Source organism: Symsagittifera roscoffensis, chromosome 6 (genome assembly GCF_963678635.1).
Source record: "Symsagittifera roscoffensis chromosome 6, txSymRosc1.1, whole genome shotgun sequence".
NCBI lineage: Eukaryota > Metazoa > Xenacoelomorpha > Acoela > Convolutidae > Symsagittifera > Symsagittifera roscoffensis.
Genome location: NC_087067.1, coordinates 27,556,730 through 27,579,019, shown reverse-complemented (window position 1 = coordinate 27,579,019; position 22,290 = coordinate 27,556,730). Strand labels below are relative to the sequence as shown.

At 37.7% G+C, this 22,290-nt stretch overlaps 1 protein-coding gene across 1 annotated transcript in view; it reads left to right on the top strand.

Annotated features, from left to right (window-relative positions):
• Positions 1-22,290, top strand: part of LOC134847518 (trifunctional enzyme subunit beta, mitochondrial-like) — a 436,678-nt gene that overhangs the window by 70,461 nt on the left and 343,927 nt on the right. The gene's annotated exons all lie outside the window — the stretch shown is intronic.

Sequence of the window (22,290 nt, the reverse complement as noted above, 5' to 3'; positions counted from 1 at the left end):
TCAGCTGTTTGCCGGGTTGAGCAATTTTTGCAGCTGAAATTTTTTGCGTTATCTCCAACAGTCCGAAATTAGTCTCTGCAATGGCACCTTCAAAACGGCACTTCGGCCATATTAGCAAATTTCCACTTTTTTGTTTGCTTCGGCGAAACAAAAATTCTGCTTTGTTGGCCTTACTTGACGGAAACTCTCAAATACATTACAACTACGTACAACTGACTCTGCGCGAGTTCAGTATTGTTCCATCAAAAACAGGCGGAGGGATTAAGTTGGTTGTTGATGGCTACAGGTTTAAGACGAACAATAAAATCGAAAACAGATATTGACATATTAATATGCGCGAGTTCAGCATTGTTCCATCAAAAACAGGCGGAGGGTTAACTTGGTTGTTGATGGCTACAGGTTTAAGACGAACAATAAAACCGAAAACAAACAGTATTATGTTTTTGTGGAACAAATATGTACAGCCAACAATGATCATATCAGATTTTGAAACAGGGTTTATGATCAATTAACAAAGAATGTACTTTCATTACACCCTTAGCAATTTACAGAAGAATTCAATTGGCTGGTCATTCTACGGCTTACAAGAAAATGCCGCATTTCCATAAAGTTTCGAGAAAAAATTTTAGTCTAGGTTTTTTTTGCCCGAAAATGTTGTCCGATCTGCGTTATAGCCTTGTAACATATCGATTAGTGCCTCAAAAGAATCTAGAGAAGTGATATTCCCCTAACACAGCAAGTGAAATGGCGATACTTATACGTCAAAATCAACCGTTTGAAAACTTTGCTCGAAAACTCTCTCAGTGACATGAAAACGTATTGAGATAAAATAGGAACTGTCTGTCGAAATTTGTGAGAAAAGACATGATTTTTATGATTTTTTAATGTAAAATAATTTTGATTTTGGTAATAATTGTGTTTCAATTTTTTATGTTATTCGATACAGTTTAAAGTTTTTAAATTCTTATGCTAGTCGATACGATTTTCAATTTTGAATTTTTCTGCTAGTCGAGCTTTATGCTAGTCGATACGCTTTCCAATGCAAACACTTTTTAGAAACCTAATACTTACAAAATCAAAACAAATTGAGTGGTCACAGAACCAACAGATCTACAACTTTCAAGAGAGGGCGGATATACAAAAAAATCGAAAGTGTTGTCGACCATTTTCTTAGGTCGACCAAAAACATTAGCAAAAAAAACAAGAAAAGCAAAAAATTTTATGTCGACGGCAAATTTTACAAACTGAGTCAAAAGGTTGTTGGGCACTTTATTGAAGGTTTGACGAAAAAAAAATCTTCAATTATAAAAGGCAAAATTTGGTTGCAAGTGAATTTAATCGGTATTATTTGCTTGGTAGATTCGCGAAACATTCCATATCCGCGTCCAGACAATTCGGCCAAAGACAATTCAGCCGGTTTGAAATTCAGACAATTCAGCCAATAATAGTGACCGCCGCAGTCGCGCCAACGTGTTGCGAGCTTGCCTACAGAGGGTAGGACTCTATACGAAATTTAGAGCCGGTTATCGCCGCGAAGTGGCCACGCGCGCGTAGCGCGCCCATCGGCGACCTTAAACCGAGAAATAGCTCCAAATCAGATTTTTTGTTTCGAATCTAGTGTTTTGTAAAAACCGGCTAAGGCATGGCCGTTTGGTTGTCGCGAATTACTAATTCAATTCATTGCAAATTGGTCTCACAATTATAATGGAAAATTGTTCTGCAATCAGTTGTCGCTTTTTCAATGTTACGAATGGTCGAGCTCCTGAAACAAAACGGAGGGCCCCCCCTCGTCAATCCACATCTGAGAATTGGTTAAATGATGACTTCTAAACTATGTTGGACAAGTAGCTGCAAGCTATACCATTGAAAACAAGAAAACAAACATTGTGTTTAGTACCTGCTGATTCATCAATGATTTTCATCAGATTCCAAAATGAAATATCTGAAATTACTCAACGTAGTCATACCCATTTAACTTGAACTTTCCAGAACAACTTTAGGTCAATTTTTGGTTTAAATGATTTTGCAGAAATATTTAGTGCATATAATTGAAGGTCCAATATTTGTTTGTTATTCTTTCATTCTGAAACATCCCTAACACCTGTGATTTAATCGCCTTGTTAAGAAAGTCGTTAGCGCGTTTTGTACCCTCAATCGAAATATTGTTAGTGGTTTAAGCACCATTTTGAATATTTTCATATAATTAGCAGCAATCAGGATACCAAAACTGATATAAGATAGATTTAATAAAAAAAAAATTTGAACCAATTTCACACTTTTTAGTATAATTTTCTAAAACAAGCATAAATTATCTTGGCAGTTTTGATTTTTGTCTAAATTTTGCCTCAATGTTAATTTTGATCACGGTTTTATTATTTTTGAAAAACAAGAACAAAATTACAAAAAACTTCAAACTGTTAACTTACCAGCGTTGCTTCTCGCGCCTCTTGACGAAGACATTTGAGAGTCGTTTCTCGTCGTTCTCTGTTGTCCGCCGCCCGAAGAGCTAGTCGTTGTGTTTTGGAATCGGCTGGCGGTATCGCCGGATCTTCCGCCGGTCGAGCGACCTCCGCCGGACTCCCGGTCGGAAGTTCTTTCTTGAGTTTGCTGCTGGCTTTGACCGGATCTCTGGTTTGAGTTATATTGAGAATTGGAATTGGTTTGCTCTGTAAATGTTTGATCTGTAGACTGACTAGATCCCATTGAACAGATTGCGAGCCATTTCAGACATTTTCTTAGTCCGGCTTATACGTGGTGTACTTGATATCATCTTCAGACTTTACTGTAACTAAGTTCAAAACGTAGATAAAAATTCTAATTTAAAAAAAGTAGATTAACAAACGTCATGAAAATCCGTTTTTTAACAATTATATGTCATCAAGGTATTAAAATATTCATTCTAATACCGGAGTTCCTTTTGTTTATTGATCAGCTCTAGTACAAAAACGTAAGTCGTTGCTAAAACATGTGAATAATTTTGAGTTTTAAACATCGCTGATTTTAAAAATAAAGTATATGAGCAAATGTTTTCTTGAAGAGGCCGTTGGTCTTTTTTCATTTTGAATGCAATCAAAAACTAAATTTTTTGTTTGCCAGTCGTACACGTGCGTGCAGTACCATTTTATTATAGATGAAACTAACGTGAGATCTTTGTTCACTGCCAAACTAAATATATCAAAGGCATATGAAAACTCGTTCATATTAATCAAAAGAAGTGGATTGCCGGTGATTTTTATCACCTTAAAAACAGTGAACAAAACGCATGGATTCGCTTTCTAACAGAAACGTTTTCAACTTTTTGTCACAACTAATCACGAATAATGGGAATAAGTAAGGACAAGGTCTAGAAATTAAAAGTTTTCCGCAAAGTACGCTTGTATGAGTGATCACTTTTGATTAAATTGAAGGAAAACCATTTATCTTTAAGGAAAGGACCTACATACGAGCAGTTCAGCTTTTAACGAAAATTAGCTGATGTGCCCTCGGTTATAAATTACACGTGCTTTTGGTTGTTATTAGCCGTAGCCGTGCGTGGATTATGGTAAAAATCCGGTTCATGAGCAAAAAATTGTTAGTCATTGTAACAACCCTGATTGAGGTCGCGGTTTTATTTTCAGACCGTGTGGACCAGAAAGTACTATGTTCAGACCGTGTGGACTGAGTGAATCCGTGTTCAGAAGTGAGGGCAGAAGAAATCCGGATTCAGACTATGTGGACCGAATGAATCCGGGTTCAGCCCGTGTAGACCAACGAAATCCGAATTTAAACCGTGTGGGGTACAGAAATCCGGATTCAGACCGTGTGGAAGAAAAGAATTTGGTTTAGGACCGTGTGGACCAAATGAATCCTAGATCAGACCGTGTGGATCGAAAGAATCCGGATTCAGACTGTAAGAACCGGAAAACTCTGATTTGTGGTTTTGGACCTTGTGAACCAAAAGATTTCAGCACCAGATCGTTTGGACCATTTAATTCGGTTTAAGGACAAGGGGTCTAGCAAAAAGTGTGAGTAGCGGCAGAAACCGAGATTGAAATAATTGCGGGGAGGTCAGTACCCGGATTAAAAATTATGAACCAACAAAAATCTCGGTTTAGACTGTAGAATCCTGGCTGTAGATTCCAGGAATATCTGTATTGTTTGTTCGTAAGTTTTTGTTTTATGTTCGACTTTATGTTTCGACCTACTCACACGGTCTGAACTGAGATTTTGAATTTCGAAACATAAAGTCGAACATAAAACAAAAACTTACGAACAAACAATACAGATATTCCTGGAATCTACAGCCAGGATTCTACAGTCTAAACCGAGATTTTTGTTGGTTCATAATTTTTAATCCGGGTACTGACCTCCCCGCAATTATTCGACCTACTCACTCGGTCGAAATTTAAACCGAAACCTCAACCCGAGAACTTATGTTTAGACCTTGCACACGTATGTTAAGACTTTGTAGAATTCGGCTTGAGTGGCGACTATGAATTTTTGGTCCCCACGCGGATCGATTCAGATTTATTTAGTCTGAACATAAAATCACGACCTCGACCCGTGAAGCCATGTACTTTCTTGCTATTAACTACGAGCAATTCCATAGGGCGATCTAATAACAGGCACTAAAAGCAGCCACTAAAAACCAAAACCTAGAAGGGACAACAGTAAATTGACAAAACGTGTTCCGGAAAATTGAATCAAAATTTTTCAACATAAACTGCGGTGAGCAGGTATGAAAAATATAAACTATAAAAAAAGTTTCTACGCGATCTTTGAAATAATGTGACTTACAAAGTTTTGTATTTTGTGTCTAGATGGTGACACCTGAATATGAAAAACTACAAACATTTGAACAAAAGATTTTTCAAAAACGAAATCTCAAAAACAAACAACAATCAATAAATCATATTCACACAGAAATGCAAGCTAGCCAAAAGAAAGTGAAATTTTTGACATCAAGAAGAATTTTTTTAATCAGAATGATCTCATCTACTAAAATTTCTGTTTTGAATGAGGTTCAATTTGAAAAAAGCAGCATGTTCAACGGCACAACCGCGTGCTTGAAACAAGTATTCAAGCACATTAATTGAGCCGCAACTCAGCCGACAACACTTCTCAGCCGACAACAGCCGACAACGTTGCGTCGAAAACAATAGAAAAATTCCCCTCTGGAATCACAAAATAATGAACAAGCTCTAATTGAGATTAATAATCATAAAAGAATATGCCAAACCTATTTAAGCCAAATAAAGATTTTAGTTTAAAAATGAAACAAAAAAGTATACAAATTAAGGTATAAAAGACCAATTAGTCAAAACGCTTTCAGTTACCATCAAATCTCTTACAGCACAAAAAGCTTTAACATAGCAAGAAAGACTTGAAAGCTGCTGGAAAAGATTGGAAAATAAGCCGAAAACTATAAACAGACAACCGTTAGGCCGACATTTTGATGCTGAACGTTTTCAGTTTTAAAAATCTTTATCCGCTAACTAATTTCAGTAAACAGTAGTTAATTCCAGCACTGAGCTTGTCAGCTGCAGAACTGAATGCTGCTTGAATGACTCAGTGATTTTGATTAACTGGTAAGGAATTCGAAAAAGTCTGCTTTCTAGTTTTTTAACGCTTGCTAGTCGCAAGTGTAACATATTTTTTTTCCACATCATTGATAGCTAGCAAAAAAATTAGATTTTTAGCTCTCTTCGCATGCACAAAAGCATTGTTTCTAGCACAGTTATTTAGCTGAAGCATTTGAAAATGTACGTAGGCTTCGCTGAACGGCACCAAGTTACGGGTTCAAGAAAAATATAAAAATTTAGACTCTGCTGAAACTAATCTGAAAAAAAAAACCTGTTTAATCATTGGTAAAATACGAGTGAAAAAAAATGGTACGGTAGACAATCAAACTTGATTTTAAAAATCATTAACAAGCAAAAAAAGACATGTTTTTTGGCGAATTGTAATCTTTTTGTTTCTTCGGCCATAATCGGTTTTGAACGAAAGCTCGTAAATAAATAAATTTGATAGTAGGAGTAGAATACGCATAATTTACAACGACATTTATCACAAAGTTAATCGGAAAACAAAAAATTAAACAATTTAAATTTTTTCGTTTTTGTTTGATTTTTCTACAGAAACTTTGTAAACAAGGCAGCGCTAGAAAAAGCTTCAGCAACTAAAATTTCTGCAGTAAAAAAGAGTCTCATTTACGTTTTGAAGCTTTCTCGCTTGCTTTATTTGCTCGAAATTAGACTAAAAATCAAAAGTTTTCAACCAGTTTTTCTATATTGCCAAAAATGTTTAACAATTTTTGAAAGAGTTCGAATCATGAATGCAAAGGCTTCAATATGGTATATGTCATTCGTCTCCTTCGACGCTTTTTTGTGGCACCTGTGATGCGCGTAAAAAAAATTTAAAAAGAAAGAAAAGCTGAAACACATCCGAATACCAAGTTCCTCCAAATTTTCAGTGGTCAGAACAGCAAACATAAGCAGAAAATAAATAGATTCATAGCAGGCTGAAAAATTAAATTGCAGAAAAACAGCTAATATTCAGAAAAAAGTTCTGATATTTATAAACTCTGATAGTCAGAGAAGAAATAAAAACAGCTCCCAACATTTTTGCGTCCTATCAGTCCAAGTTCTTTGTTTTCAACCAACTGCCATTTTAACACAAATTTGCAACTGCATGAAGACAACTAAAATTAAGGAAATTTAATTGTTGAAGAGCTCAGGTGATCTTTATTAATTTTTTTAAATGGCGCTATTTTTATGCATGAACGGAAAATTTGCAGACTAATTAAAAAAATTGGTTGAAAATGTAGCAATTGAAGTTTCAGATCACGGATTCAAAGTCTAGTTAACAAGTTAGCCCATAAAAGATTTGATGATACCAATTGTTTACTTTTTAGGTCTCAATTTATAAAAAAAACGATGCTTGTTTTTCAAAACTGATAAGTTGGACGCTAACGCGAATATGTTTCGTCTACAAACTGAAAATTAAATATACCCAGCAGAAAAATTTCAAATATTATTAAAACTTACAAGAAGAACTAGAAAACCTGTTTTTTTTCTTAATTAATTCCATTTCTGTTAGAGAAAAAAAGATAGACGTAATAATCAGTGTAGATGAATGTAGAAAACAACTAAAATGAGTCCGAAATCAGTTTGACTAACCTACCATCAAAAAGACTTTAAACACTTACAAAACAAACCCAGGCCCTTTTAATAGCAAAAAAATATTTTGTTGACAAGTTTATAAATTGATTCCACACTCGATCATCTATGCGAGTTTTTCAGAAACTATGCTTGTTTTTCAAAACTGATAAGTTGGACGCTAGCGCGAATAAGTTTCGTCTACAAACTGAAATGACGAATCCTTAAACAATAATTTTAGATAGTAATAATTTTGAATATACACAGCAGAAAAATTTCAAATATTATTAAAATTTAAAAGAAGAACTAGAAAACCTGTTTTTTTCTTAATAAATTCCATTTCTGTTAGAGAAAAAAATATAGACATAATAATCAGTGTAGATAAATGTAGAAAACAACTGAAATGAGTCCGAAATCAGTTTGACTAACCTACCATCAAAAAGACTTTAAACACTTACAAAAAAACCCAGGCCCTTTGAATAGCAAGAAAATATTTTGTTGACTAGTTTATAAATTGATTCCACACTTGATCATCTATGCAAGTTTTTCAGAAACTTAGAAAATTGGAACGAAAACACCATAGCTATTCCCCGTACTTCGAGCCTAAAATAATATTAGTAATGCTTGCGAAAAAAATTGTTAAAATAAAAAAAAAACTGCTTCTAACTTTTTCTCCAAAATACGGCGTTAGTTCTATCCACATAGTTCAATCGAAAACCCAGATACGAAATTCAAAAATGCGTAGTTTTTTTAGCGAAGTGTAGCGTTACAATAGAGTTAAGCTGTCATTGTGATTAAAGTAGTTCATAGTCCATTGTAGTTCTATTCTTTTAATTCCAACTGCATTCAATCTATGTCTGGCGCTAACTGGTATTTATCCTTCGGAGCTGTCTGTCACCTTTGATTGACCTCTATTTTATTGTCTGTCACCGACTATCTTTAAGATTAGCAGTTTACATCTTTCGTTCTGAAATTTTTACTATCGCAATATTTTTCTTAAAATGGTGCAGTCAGTAGGTCCAAGTGGGGGAAAGAACCCACTGGTAATTACGTCGTTCTAGCATCTTAAGTTCTCGAAGCCACCAATGCTATGGGAGGTTTGGTTTAATCGATTTCAATGGTAATGGTGGCAGATAATTCAACGGGAAGCAGACACAAATATCGAACTTGTACCTGTGCCTGGGGGAGGAAGGACAAGATGAATTCCACAGGCGAAAACCACATGTGGTTTTGACTTCGACCGGTTATTCTAAGGTCATTGATCAAGAAAGAACGCATATTGGGGAAACAGCATATTGGGGAATCGTTGGAGCAGTTGCATTTGGTTCTAATTGGATTGGCGGCACGATGCCATTTTGTAGCATTGGAGAGGGGATCCTATGAGACGTATTCATTGTGATCATTATTAACAGAGAGGCCCAAAACGAATTATGCGGATCGACAAAAACACCAGTGAAGGTGTACCGTATAGCGCTATTTTACGAGCAAGGAGACAAATAAGCGAAAACGTCATTTCAAAATCCGGGGAAGGACACCGAGCAGCACTACCGGTAGAGGATCGCTACAGATCAAAACGCAACCGATTGGGGCAATTCGGGGCAAATAAGCGAACAATAGATAACGCGGACTTGGACCGTTTCAAGGAAAATCGGAATTTCGAGGGGGAGTGCAACAAGAAAATTGAAGGTGCTATAATTGCGACCAGCCCAATTTTACCCCAGAGCACTTGAAAAGATGCCCTGCAAGAAGCGCGATCTGCAACTTCTGCCGAAAGACAGGTCATTACGAGAAAACGTGTAGGGAAACGTAGCAACCGAGTACGGCCGGTAGTGGCGCTAGTAAAAGGCCAAGAGGATCTGGACATGAACGAATCCGGAGACACGGAGGATATCCATTCGAAACACGAAAGTTCAGTCGGATGGGTCAACATACCGGAGGAGAGACACCGATCGTGGGATTCAGACAGTTCGGGTGACTATGTTGTCATGGCCATTCATTCAAGAAGTGAAACCGCAATAAAGCTACCGATAATGATAAATGGCAAACAGACGAGCGTTTAGATAGACAGCGGATTGCCGATCTCAGTATTTACCATCGTAGAATTAAGGAGAAAGCTGGGCAACGCAAGAGTGATACTCAACGATCTAAAGCCAGAGGATAACGAATTCAAGGATTATGGGAACAATTCACTACACCTACTAGGACAGCCCTCTTGAAAACGAACGGATGGGCTGTCGAAGCAAAGATCAAGGTGATAGAAGGCAGAAGATCATCTATTGTAGGAAGGGACTTGATGTCTAGCCTTGGGTTGCAGCTGATCCAAAAGATAGCGGGGGAGAACGTGATGTCTACTCAGGGAGAACAAGATGGCGCAGAGACGTCCAAAGTAGAGGCGCCACTAGAGCAATGGCATCTCTACTTCTGTAAGCAATTTCACAATATTTTTCGCCGAGTCGGCGAAATTAGAAACTACAAAGTACCAGTAGAATTTTTCGAAAAATTAAGTCTACTTCAACAAATTAGGTTGCAATCAAAAGAAGGATCCCAATGAAAAGAAGGGTCCCAATAAAACTGCAATAGAAAATCGATAAAGAAATTAATAAATTTTGGAAACAAGGACACATTGAAAAACTCCAAAAGTGCTCTGAGAAACATTTTGTATCCCCAATCGCAAATACGGTGAAGAAAGACGGGTCAGTAAAACTAGCGTTTGATTCCAGGGAACTAAAAAAACAAGTCCATAAAAAATTTCAAATGCCAAACATCGAAGAATTCATGAACACGGTAGGGCCATAGGTATAAGTTAGACTATAAGTGAACGATAAACGTGGGATGTAAAATTTTCTTCAATTGACCTCACATACGCATAAGGACAGCTACCGCTTAATCCGCAAACGAGCGTACAATGTAATTTTTTATTGGTGGGGGACAATCAAGAGGAACGTACTGTTTCAAAACGGGGTTTTACGGCTTAACATCGATGCCTGCGGAATTTTAAAGAGTGATGGACGCACTCCTATCCGAGTTTCCACAGGGTTTTATAGATGACACGCTGATTGTCACGAAAGCTAGTGAAAGCGAGCAAAAATCAGCTGTTCTTGCGGAAAGATCTTGCGGAAACTAGACAAGGAGAACTTGTCATTAAAATTTAACAAAAGCAGATTTGCCCAACACCAAAGTAAACGGTTGGGGTGTAGAAATCGCATCCACCGGCGTAACCCCGCTTATCCGGAAAGGAAAACAGACCCAATGGAGTCACTAAAGCCCCCTCGAACCGTATCACAGCTCAAGTCATTTATGGGTTCGACTCATATTGTGCACAAGTACCTCTCAGCGCTCGCGGAATTGTCAGCCCCATTACGCCCCTTGTTAAATAAAAAAAAAAACGAATATATTTGGACACCGGAGTGTCAAACAGCGTTCGATAACTTAAAGAAGAAAGTAATCAACATAATCGAATTACTGCCTTTCGACATACACTGAGATGCAAGGATAGTCTGCGACGCGAGGCACAACGGACTGGGGGCTGTTTTTGAGAAATCTGACTCCAACGGATGCAAGCCAATATCTTTCGCATCTCGTTACCTAAAAGACGCTGAGAAGAAGTTCTTGACGAATGAACTGGAGATTCTAGCGGTCGTATGGGGCCCGATTTTTTCCATAATTACGTTTTGAGAAGAAAATCTTCGATTGTTACAGATCATAAAGCCTTAGTCTCATTACTAAGCGAGAACAAAAAAAATGTACAGTCCAATAACACGGTGGTTGGATCGTTTTTTATTTTTTGATTTTTAAGAAGAACGTAAGCCCGGAGCGAAGATCGGTCTCGCAGACTATTTGTCAGGACTTCCAAGCTCGGAAGCTAAATCTGTCAGCACATATGATAGTATCGAATCATACGGTGGCGAAAATCGGTTCAATTTGAGGCGCCCTCAGTTTTCAAGAATTAAGTAACTTTAAATTAAATTTTGAGTCGTCACAGGCCATTAAAAAGCGAGTATGTAAAATATCGAATAGAGAACGATCGATTGAGAACGGAATTATATGCGACGGAAAATGGACGAATCACATTCCAGCAGTTTGCATATCCTGAAAATCAACTGATATATATGCAAATTCAGTTGGGGCAGCTTTTGATTTAAATTTTGGTTACACTGAAATCTCGCCGAAAAACACTTAAATTTCAAAAATTGAAATGAAGCAAAAAATTGAAAAATTTCTAGAACGGCATCCAAGCTCAAGTAGTCGCGACGGAATTGAAAAAATAACCAGAACGCAAAAGCATTTACCACAGAAGTCAGGAGCACTAAAAGCAACATAATTATATCAATTCCATCGGTTTATCCAGGTGAAAGTTATCCTCCGGTCAATCCTGAAAATTTTCTAATCTCAATAATTCCTAGGAACTATGAATTGTAAATAAACAAAGTGATCCTGCCGAACTGTTCAATACTAGATTGATCGAATCTCAGTATCCCGTAGACCCTCAGTTCAAAGCCATTATCGAAGTGGTAAGATCCAGAATTTCATACGAAGATTACAACAATAAGCAACTATTACGCTCAAGGCACACAGTCCATGTCAGAGACGGAGGCCTTTGGATGGACGACAAAAAAGTAATGCCAAACTCCTTGCACGCGGTGGTGAACAACAGACTACACTACTACCATCATGGGAAATCCAATATGTACGAAGCGGCCACGGACATTTGGTGCCCGTACATATATCGCAGCCCAGCCTCAATAGCGAAAAATTGCCGAGAATGCTCAATAGCCGGTAAAAATTTAAAACGCACGTGCCTAAAAGGGGATGTAGTTAAATACCTGAACTAAAAGAACCAAATGAATCATTGCAATTACCTTTCTGGAAACCAATGACAATTACAGCACTTACACGAATCGAAAACGTATATCCTTGAGGCGGTCGACCGCTTCTCAAGAAGTCCATTGGCTCAAACAGATAGGAAAAATTCAAAAATTTTTAAGAACATACACACCACGCATGGCATTGTGCGACAAATTCGTGTGAACCATGGGACAAATTTCATGTCCGATGACGTTAAAAAATTTTGTCCTCAGGAAGGTTTTGAATGAATCGTATCGCCGGTAAACGATCATCGAGCAACGGGGCGCGTTGAACGAACCATCAGCAGCCCCGAGAACTCAGTACTCATGTATGCGCGAGAAGAGAACTCGGAACCCTTTGTGAAGATGCTCGAAAGGGCCCTCGGCGCTCTAAGATTTTCCCAAAACGCCACGCTTAAACTAAGGCTATTCGAAGCCCACCATGGTCGGGAAGATAAAACGGTTCTCGAGAACTTGACAAAGAAAGCCGTCTCTAAAAAACTTAAACTGGGATAAAATAATACACTCAAAATCTACTTGTTTAGATGCCCGAGACCCAGATGCCCAAATTGTTCCGCAACCGGCAGAGACGAACTGGGGAGTCCGGTCTGATACCATTTACAACGTGAAGAACCGACGGCACCCATAGCAGTTATCAGACGATCAGACAAAAAATCAGAGGGTGGATCCGGAAGTTAGCAGGAGCGCGGCACAAGCGGCGTCAACAGCGGCACCGACACTGATTATGCAGCGGACGGGAGATGAAAACCACTAACATCTAAATTAATGAAAGAATCTGAACATATTACTAAAATGAGTACTGGTGCTGTTCATAAAAAATTGGGAGTGGCGTTGCGAAAGATCACAACCCCTAAGGAACGAGCACCCGGAGCACTTAGAGCTCCACCGACACCACAGGAGGTGAAACATAAAACGATGAATGTGAAGCCATGAAGTTCGAAAGTAAACAACCGATCACCACAATAACGAAGCGCAGCCGAAAAACCGAAGGGGCTTCTTTCAATTCCGAGGACGACGATAACTTGCCAGTTCGGATGCTCGTACGAACAACGACAACGGCGCCGGGAACGAGCTTACCGGAGGATGAACGGCCAACCACCGTAAAACAGGTGGAAGAGAACCGAACAACGGCCGAACCGGGGGAACGAGCCACAACCAGCGTGAAAAAAGAAAACGCGACAAAGATACGGCCGAGCGATTAGGAGACGGCAACGGCATACACGATTGCACGAAAGACGGATGCGGCCGAAAACCAAAAAGACAGAGTCGAAACGGAACAGGGGAACTCGTGGCATTGGGGGAACCTGGAATTCCACAGGCAAACACGAAGAAACAAAGTCGCAAGACAGCGGCTGGTATCGTACTAGAGCCAAGAATCGGCAAGCTCACAGGACGAAACAACTTCAAGAGGTTCCGGAAGAAAGCGTACGGCGGTCAACAAAATGGGGGCTGTCATGATAGATCATATCCAGAAATCAGAGGGCGAAGAAAACTAAACGGAGGAGTAAAACTTAAATCTTTCAATGTAGTCCAGGGAGAGGTCAGACCGTAGAGCGGTCGAAATACTTCAGTCATATTTAGTTAATAACAAAACCGAAAAGTTTAGCTGAAAGTTTTTGTCACAAACCTAAATTTCATTGAGTACTCCAAATTCTCACTTTCTTCACTCTTCCGCAGGAAGGAAAATGTCATAGTTATTAAATTAGTTCACAGTCCGTTTTAGTTATATTCTCTTTATTCCAACTGCATTCAATCTAACTGTCTGGCGTTAACTGGTATTTAACCTTCGGAGTTGTCTGTCACCTTTGGTTGACCTCTATTTCGTTGTTTCGGACTAACTTTATGATTTGCAGTTTGTATCTCTCGGTTTTAAATTTACATCCTCGAAATCCTTTTCTTGACACAACTTCGAAGTACCAGCCGTTTTCAACATTTCGGAAAAAGCATTTTACACTGAGAAATGTAAAAGCAACTACAAGGCATGGCATCTCAACGCACTTTGCAAAACATAATTTTTGTGTAGTTCGATAAAGAACAAAAAGAAATGAAAGTTTTCAAATTTCAGATCAAAACCTGACGTTATACGATCTATTACTTCATAATTTTCACACCAAGTAGGTCTTAAGCATATTGTATTATAGTGTAAGATTCAAACAGTAGAAGGCGCCTTGTGTTCGTAGATGTGTTTCAATTAGCGTGGTTCTGATCCTAGTTGCTTATGAGCGCCGACGAAGTAGGTAGCAATGTCAGAGATTAAAAGCTTATAAACACCTCTTTAGCAAGGAAGCGTCTGATTGCCCTTATGCAGTAGTTCATAGTGAGATTCTCTGCCGACTTCAGGTGCAACACGCGATAAGGGAGGCATGTGAGGAAGCAAACAGTGAAGTGCTTTTTTCTGCTTTTTTTTGCAATATAGGTTTACCCTAAAAAATCAATCCCGGCGTTTTTGAACGGGAAGGCAGCATCAGAAGAGGATAAGAGTAGAGAGGTAGTTGGATACATGTGAAGACGCCAGTATAGCTTTTTTCAGTTGTATCTTTTGTTGCAATGAAGATTAGCCTAGATAATCAATACCTGTACTTTTGCATCATCAAAAGTACAGGTATTGACAGATTGTGGAAACCCTTGGAACCCTCTGTCTTGGAACCTAAAAGTATGCTTCATCTGTCCAACTTTTTTTGCCCAATGTTGACAAAGTACTCAGTGCCGTGATGCACACAACGTGAGTTGCAAAGTCGTCTTCGCGTACAAAAGATACCGTCATCGAGAAAAAGGGAGTACTTTAGGGGTCTGTTATTTTGTCAACATGCTTTTTGGTTCGTGGCTAATTGAAGGTACTAAAAAAAATTATTCACTGGGATTTTGAAGGAGGAGAAGCTCGGCTTTTTCCAGGTCGTCCAGAGTAGCTGAAATTTCATGTTTTTACCTTATCGGTAAAAACTGTAAAATGGCGAGCGATTTCCCAAACTAACCGAAATCAGTCTGAAAAACGAAAGAATCGATTAATTGAGTAAATATGTGGGGACTAACTGCCGTAGCGTTTTTTGGCTCCAACATCTCGTTAATCCCTCAAATAGCCTCCTTGATGAGTAAAAATTCTGGTTGCGAGTATGCAGTTCGGAGGTAGATACAGAGAGGCATTGCATCTTGCAACGCATCGCAGATCTCACGAACCTGTACGTCACTAGGTGACAGTTGTGATCCAAGTATGCGTGGCAGCCTTACAGGGGGGCCTGATTTGCATTGATTGACTTATTTGTCGATTACCGAAACGAAATCACTGGGCGCGGCTTTGTCCCAGGAAAAACCAGACTTTCACACATTTTGTAGAAGTATTTTAAATTTTATGACAAACAGGGATAGGATGCATAGTTGGTCAAAAACCTTTGCTAATTTTGAAAGGACTGTTCGGAGTGTAGACGTTGTAGTTTTTATTACCTTAGTTTTTGTTTGTCCAAAAACCGTATCGTCATTTGTGTCCCAATTGATGCCTAGGGCCTGACGCATTGTAGCAGTAGTAGAATTTCTACATCCGTTAATGGAGTCGATGACGTCATCAGCGTTAGATACGCACTTAGTTAGATTGAAGACCCTGTCTTAGCCAGTCTCTAGCCTTGTTTGTTCTGTCAAAAGAAAGACCAAAAACGCTTATGTATTAGCTCTTAAGCAGCAGTTGAGCAAAATTGGGCTTGGTTATGCAATAATCGGCAGCTGTCTGATTAAACACAAAGCTGGCATTGGATATTGAGCATTTTGCTTCTAAGAAAAGTTGCGTGTATTGATATTGCTTCATACCAATTTCAGTAGGCAAAAAAAGCGAAGCGCGATTTGATCTGCCGCTTTTTAATAGCTATATGCATATATATGCTTTCAATATTCGGCGATATGGCCACAGATTTTTCCCAGAACCGTAACAGAAGGGTAAACATTTTTTTCACTAGGTGTGGTCCTGATTCCAGGAAACGCTTTAACGAGATGCATTAGTACTTCGAGGCAGCGTACGCCTCTATGTGTACCGTGGTTGACTCGTTCGAGTTTATAACCGGGTGGCTCGGTAGGTTCCAAATTAATTAAGACTGTAAAAAATAGACATTAACAGACTACCAAAAATGTCTTGCTAATGACCTGGAAAAGAACGTCAAGTCTGTCAATGTTCATTTTTTACAGTCGTAATTATTTGGAACCTACCGAGCCACCCGGTTATAAACTGGAACGAGCCAACCACGGTACACATAGAGGCGAACGAAGTTCAATTTCGTTTTCTAGAGTAGATTTGCTTTGTAGCGATCTCTCTCGAGTCAATCCTTTATTCCATAAAGCTTACTTGTTTTTTGCTCTTTTTGTTCCGAACATTGAAAATGGAGAGATTCTTTGTTTTCGGGTGTATTTTGTTTTTGTTTTGTTATCCACGCAAATTAGAAGTATCAAAAATAATCATCACACTGGGTTGGTTGATATATCATGATCGAGCCCTTTCAGTCGTGATTTGAACGACTTTACAAAAATTTAAAATTTTCTTTTTGCCAGTATAAAGAAAAAACTGGTTTGAAATTTCTGATTTTTGGTCTACTTTTGAGCTAAAAAGGTGTCCGTTTATGCTTACAATAGCTTTTTTAGGCTTAATTTAAGCCCTAAAAACTTTGTTCTTCTCATGTAATGGTAGATTTTGGATTTTATAGCGCCATTTTGGGAATCAAAAACTTGAAAAATCAAAACTTTCATGCAAAAAAAATTGAAAAATGTTCGAATATTTTCAAAAAATTTTAGGGTTTTTTTCTTTTTCTAATCACTTCTCGTTAAAACTAATTTTTTTTGTAATTGACCTGTTTTACTATGATTACCAATTTTGCCTAACTTCTATTTTGTCGTTTAGAAATTTTCTATCACAACTTGCAGAAAAAAAGCATCAATTTGAAAAAATTTTCGTTTACAATAGCTTTTCTAGGTTTAATAGCGTTTATGCTTACAATAGCTTTTTTAGGCTTAATTTAAGCCCTAAAAACTTTGTTCTTCTCATGTAATGGTAGATTTTGGATTTTATAGCGCCATTTGGGAATCAAAAACTTTAAAAATCAAAACTTTCATGCAAAAAAAATTGAAAAATGTTCGAATATTTTCAAAAAATTTTAGGTTTTTTTTCTTTTTCTTATCACTTCTCGTGAAAACTATTTTTTTTTGTAATTGACCTGTTTTACTATGATTACCAATTTTGCCTAATTTCTATTTTGTCGTTCAGAAATTTTCTATCACAACTTGCAGAAAAAAAGCATCAATTTGAAAAAATTTTCGTTTACAATAGCTTTTCTAGGTTTAATAGCGTTTATGCTTACAATAGCTTTTTTAGGCTTAATTTAAGCCTTAAAACTTTTGTTTTTCTCATGTAATGGTAGATTTTGGATTTTATAGCGCCATTTTGGGAATCAAAAACTTGAAAAATCAAAACTTTCAAGCAAAAAAAATTGAAAAAGTTCGAATATTTTCAAAAAATTTTAGGTTTTTTTTCTTTTTCTTATCACTTCTCGTGAAAACTATTTTTTTTTGTAATTGACCTGTTTTACTATGATTACCAATTTTGCCTAATTTCTATTTTGTCGTTCAGAAATTTTCTATCACAACTTGCAGAAAAAAAGCATCAATTTGAAAAAATTTTCGTTTACAATAGCTTTTCTAGGTTTAATAGCGTTTATGCTTACAATAGCTTTTTTAGGCTTAATTTAAGCCTTAAAACTTTTGTTTTTCTCATGTAATGGTAGATTTTGGATTTTATAGCGCCATTTTGGGAATCAAAAACTTGAAAAATCAAAACTTTCAAGCAAAAAAAATTGAAAAAGTTCGAATATTTTCAAAAAATTTTAGGTTTTTTTTTTTTTTCTTATCACTTCTCGTAAAAACTAATTTTTTTTGTAATTGACCTGTTTTACTATGATTCCCAATTTTGCCTAAATTCTATTTTGTCGTTCAGAAATTTTTTATCACAACATGCAGAAAAAAAGCATCAATTTGAAAAAATTTTCGTTTTTTTTTTTAGACTGTTAACGGAACATTCTGTGGCACTTGCCCAGAAACCGGCTATCGTTAATTGAGAACACAGTTTTTTTGTCTCTATGGTTGCCTGATATTCCACCTTCCCGGTTTTTTCGACTATTTCAGTGACAATAGCTTCTTCTTGTTCATTTAAGTCAATGAAAATAGTCAAAGGCGATTTTGATTTGGTCAAGTTAGATTTATGATTGAGCGGGCCAGTGATTGTCCCACCCACGTCGAACATTGTTGTAAATTGAGAACGTAATGTTAAGGCTGTTTGCGACAAAGGCATCAAAAATCAGAGCTTCAACTGAGTAGACTAACTGTTGATTGAAGGTACACTTAGTAGCGTGATGTCATCAAATACTTAGCCGGACCAGAGAGGAAGACAATTTGTCTTTACTGAAAGCGCTTCGTACGCTAAGCTGCAGTTGTTGGTTTGGCTTACACTCAAATATTTCAGCTGTTTTGCTGATGTTGTATGAGCAACTGCTGCAGTTGTCAAGAATTGCGTAAACGTCTAGTTTGATGTTTTTGTTGAGAAGTGTTACTGGCAAACAATGCACCTGACTTTTGACTTCGCTCCGTAGCTTGTTTCCTTCTCGTGGTTACTGTAGGGCCAAACTGCATGTTGTTTGATTTTTGGTTGTGCGTTTGAAACGCAATTTGCTGATTTATAGCGTTAAGTGATGTTTTTTCTCCGCAATTGTTGATGAAAAACCACTCGAATGATGTGCATTCATCAAATCTGTGATCTGTGTTGGCCCAAGTAGTTGAAGCACAGATTATGTTGTTTCACCAACTAAAGACATAAAATACTGCAATTAAGTATATTTCGTACCCGAGTTTAGACGTGGGTTGTTGAATGTCGCAGTCTGAAAGAGTTCGAACAAGTTGTTCCAATCCAGTGGATTGGAGTCAACTTCTGCAGAATCATATCTGGTAGTCGCTGCCAGTAGTCGGATGATTGGTAGCGTAGTGAGGTAATTGTCGTTGTTCATTACCAAAAAAATGTTGCGTTGTCGATAGTGTGATCGCGAGTTAGTTCCACGGTGGTCGCTGAAGTGGTTGGCAACGTACTGTTCAGATCTAGTGGCAGGCTTATTTTCGCTTGAAGTTGACGGGAGACCATATCGGTTTTTGCCTGTTGACATTTGAGCTTCGGGTGTTGGGTTGTAGTTCTAACTGAAAGCTGCGTTAGACACAGGCGGGCGCGAGAAACTATCGTAAAAGATTGCGAAAGTTGAATGTATCTAGCTTTGCAGTAGAAGAAATTGGTTTGAAAGCAGATGCTGAAGTAATGCTGACTCGTTGACCACTTGATCCGTAGCGCTGTTTGTTCGCAGTGAGATCGGAACCTGTAGCGTGGAGGAGCGTCTAAGTCTAATTTGTATGATTGAATTGAAGATTGTAAATAGACGTGAAATTAGAAAAGTCGGCAGCCATATGACCTATGTGGCGTTCGCCAAAATTTTATAGTATCTGAGCTCCTTACTGGTACATTGGCTGTTGCAGATCTGGGCTGCATGATCTTGTAGATATGGAAACTTCGTTAGTAAAAACTTTTCGTACTTCCGAATATTGCTTAGTAAGTCGCACTTTCGCTAGCGTAGCGCTGAAGCAATGTCGAGGCAGTCTTTGTGTTTCCTGAGTCAAAATGCGTCCAAGTTATCTGCGAGTTGATTGAGCTGAGCGAATCAAGAAACTACCCCCCTGAACCCAACTCAATCAAAATCCTTGTTAAAATGGACCTGGCCTGAGTGTTTCTGGAATTATTGATGATATTTTAAAATTTTTATTGTACGGAGGCCCTTGGAATTAGAACCTTTGACTGATGAAAGGAGGATGTAGAAAAGGCCCCAGAAGTGCAGGACCCTTAAAATGTAGGCTGTTGAAAAATGCAACACTTCGGATGTAGTGTAGTCCCTTGAAACGAACAGCCCTTGAGCTCAACAACCTTTGAAGTGTAGAGTAGGCCACTGAAATGTACAACGCTTCAGATATAGTGTAAGGTCTCCAAGTGAACTGCCCTCGAGTCAGACCCTGGTAGTTACGTGTGGTTGTCCCTGCTGTTGGGGGGGGGGGGCTGACTTTCCGCTGAGGAGGGCTGGAGGGTTGCAGATTTCGAGCTGTGGTAGCCAGAAATATTGAGCTCGAGCTTGGTCGTCAACCAATATGTCAGGAATCAGCTGATGAGAACTTTTATTTCCGAGCTTTAGTTCTCAATTTAGTAACAGTTAGTCAAAATCAAAAAACCACGCATATCAAATATTTGGGATGATAATTTCACAGCGTTTATGTTTAAATCATAATAAGTATGGCAGAAGTTGATTATTATCAACAACGCAATTAATTTCCATTAGAAACATGAAAAACAATTGTCCATCAACACTAACAGCTAATAAAAAAGACCCATTCAAAGCCGACCGAAGTCTGTGTTAGAAACGATTTTATGGCAAGCAAAAATTTACTCAAGGTAACCCACTAGCAAAGGCGATGTACGGCTTAGCCATTCTATCTCCAACCAAAAATACCCAAAACCCTTTGGTAAACCAAAAGTGGTACGCCGATGACGCAAACGCAGTAGAGAATCTGAAGACTTGAGAAAAACGCTAGAAAAATCTTTAGTCATGGAAGCCACACGCTACATTCGAAATCCCATTCGTACAAACCCATACTCTCCATTGCGCAATACACTCATATTAGACCCAACAAAATCTCAAACACTGTGCCAAAACTAACTGCCAACGCTAACGTTTGACGTTGCAATCGAGATTAAACTACAGTCGTTGTAAGGCTATGTCAAGAAGTCATCATCTAATAGGCAAAAAATTAGACATAAATGAAAAAATTCAAACCGGGTTTTTCTGGACACCAGAAATTTTTTTTTGAAATTTTCAATGTGGTTCGAATTACGACTGATAGGTCTTTAATATGATTTATCAATCAACCCAGTTCGATGTTTTTTTGTGGTACCTGATTTTGCGTGGAAAACAAAAAAAACTAAAACACCCGAGTACAAAATTTTCAATTGTCAGAGGAAAAAAAATGATTTTTTTTTGTCTGCAAAACGAACATTTCTTAACCATAAAGATTATGAGTCTTATCTTCAGAAGAAAACTCGTCATGAAAAAAAGGAACAATTTACAAACTCAATTTAAAAGTAGATTATCTATTGCCGTTTTAAACTGATCACTTTTTCGGCGCTTTATTTCAGTCATAATTTCTTAATTTTTACATTTCAGAGCTTAGGCGGCGCCTATTGAGCCGCCATTTTTGATCACAGAAGACAAATTAATAACATTGAGATCAAATTACCTCCAAAACATAATGAGTAATTGCTCATCAAGATTTTTATTTATCAAGTAGTTGAATGCTTTTTAGATAAGCGTAAATTTTTGTGAGCTTTCCCTCTTTTTTATAGTGCGGTAGTTGTTTCAATTGTCAATGGGGCTCTTAAAAATTCATTTTTCATCCTGAATCGTTTCGCCATCAGTTTTCTCAATAAACTAACAAGTCTTTCATCAAAGACAAAAAGCATCCTAATAGATTCCGATATTTTAAGAGGAAACTTTGTTGTCTAGAAAAAGGTTAGATATTTCAAGAATTTCGATGTATTGATCAAAATTTCTAAAAAAAAACATCAAAGTTAGAATCTTACGCCACCCTGTAAGATGATCGGGTTGAAATTATTTCATAAAAAATGATACAATCAACCCGGTTTCTTGCAGGGATCGATAAAATTCTAATCGCTTCTCACTTTGAATAATGATAACGTTCTCATTTTTGTTTGTCAGAAAAACTTCGTCTTGACAATGAAGCGACGTTTAAAAAGTTTTGAGCCCAAAGAAAACGCGAAATTGCGTTCAATCTTTTTTTTAAATTTAAACTTATTAAAAACGCAAAAATGATGTTTGATTCTTTTTACAAGGAAACTCATGGACGACTTTAAAATCGTTGGAAGCCTAAAGGTTGGCTGGCTGTAAATGAGTTTGCATGAATTCGACTTGTTTGCAAGACAGCAATGCATTCATCTGTTAAGCTTGTTTTCTTTAAAATAAACCAGAGCTGAAATTAAGTTCTACTCGAGAAATGGTTTCGGGATACCCTGTAAAATGAGAAGGTTGGCCATCAATAATACACAACCTCTCGTTTTATGCGGCACTCCACTCATTTCGTGAACAAAAAATTCAAACGACAACTTCTCGAAGGCTTACGTTCAAAAACAATTATGGGTAAGAAAGTTGTCGGAGATTGTACCTTGT